The sequence below is a fragment of the Colossoma macropomum genome, unplaced genomic scaffold, assembly GCF_904425465.1.
Source record: "Colossoma macropomum unplaced genomic scaffold, Colossoma_macropomum, whole genome shotgun sequence".
In the NCBI taxonomy this organism is placed as follows: Eukaryota; Metazoa; Chordata; class Actinopteri; order Characiformes; family Serrasalmidae; genus Colossoma; species Colossoma macropomum.
This window is the reverse complement of record NW_023494789.1, coordinates 47,017,961-47,019,605: the sequence shown is the minus strand read 5'-3', so window position 1 is coordinate 47,019,605 and position 1,645 is coordinate 47,017,961.

The window sequence follows — 1,645 nt, the reverse complement described above, 5'->3', positions numbered from 1 at the left end:
ATTTTATCACGCTTTTGGGCTCCTTAATTTCATCGTTGTTATCTCTGAGATATTAGCATCTCACAGGAGTGGGATTGTTCTCTGTTCACCCGTGAAAATACAAATTAGAACAGTTTCTCATGATGTGGATAGGATTACCGTGACAGTCTATTACACTGCGAGGTCTGATCTTAAAAAGAAGGGGAAACTTTTTCTACTTGCATGCAGTTTAATTCTATTAGATCTGATCAAGTGTCCCACGTATCGCCATATAGCCATAACTAATCTTAGCATTACGGTTCATACGCACATTGTTACACTGTACAGTATGTATCATCCGGGATGCCAGACGTAATAAGAGAGAGTTATTATTATGCCTGGGATGCAGCCAAGAAATAATAGCCCGCTGATTAATGACCTCCAATTTCAAATGGAATTGTCATAAAACACGCAAGTCTGTGAAAACGCAAGCTGAACTGTTCATCCCACAATCAATATCTTACCGTATGTCTCTACAGTTCACTTTGTACGCATGGTTGCGAGTTTAAAAAGATCTGGATGCACTTTCTTTCTCGCATTAAACTCAATGTATACATTCAGTGCCAAAACACCTTCAGTATTAAATGTTAAATAAACTTCAAAAGGCTAAATAATAAATTCTACCTGCCTCTCATGCCATTCATAGCAGTCTACTAGAGTTACAAAGTGCTACTCAAGCTCTTATTATGGCACGCACCTTCAGCGTGGGGCTTTACTAATGAAATGGACAGATTAGTGCGTTATCTTATTTACATATATTGAGTTGAGGTAACAAAACTCCATTTCTGCTTCTCATTTCATTCTAATTAAAGCGTGGCAGCGCAACGGCAATCCACACAAGAGCTTTCCCTTTAATAGTCCGAGCTGGCAAATTCCCACTTTGCAGCGTGGCAATTAGCAAAGGCAGCAGCGTTTACTATTCACGGGTTTGAAGTAAAATGAAAAAAAAAGACCTTGTTTATTAAGTTGGGCTGCTGCGGGCGCTGGCGTGCAATAGACCTGGCTGCAATTAGATTCCAGTTATTTGTCTTTTTTCTGATATTGTAAACTGGCACTTAGCGCATCAGTTAATTTGACACACGGTGCTGCTTGGTTTAGCCAGTAATTAAAACATGTGCGGTTAATTAGATGATGACCACTTTATTTCAGGGCCTCTTGTGTTTGGAGGCCTTTTTTTATTTTGTGTAGCGAGCACTGTTTGGATCATGGGTTGCCAGACATTGTGCTAATCAGACCTTCTTTTGTTTCAATTAGCACCTGCTGTTGAAAAGTCTGCATGCCATTGTCTAACACCTTCACAGACAGGAATCCAGACTATCATGTACACAGAATTTGATCGAACATTGTGGAAAGCTGCACCTCTAAATACAGTCTAGATTTTTTTTTTTACAACAGAAACAATTAAAAGAAGACCTCTCCCAAAAATGCCAGTGTGACTAATGATGATGATGATAAGCTGGCGGAGACCATTTAGCAATTAGGATCAGTAATTCACTGTTAACCGCGTCACTGGTTTGAGTAAACATTAAACAGCAATTCCACAATTTTTTTAAAAAGTATGTGTAAGTTAATCATTAAGATGTAAACAGGGTCATTCAGACTGTTTTTTTATAAACTTACCGAGTCA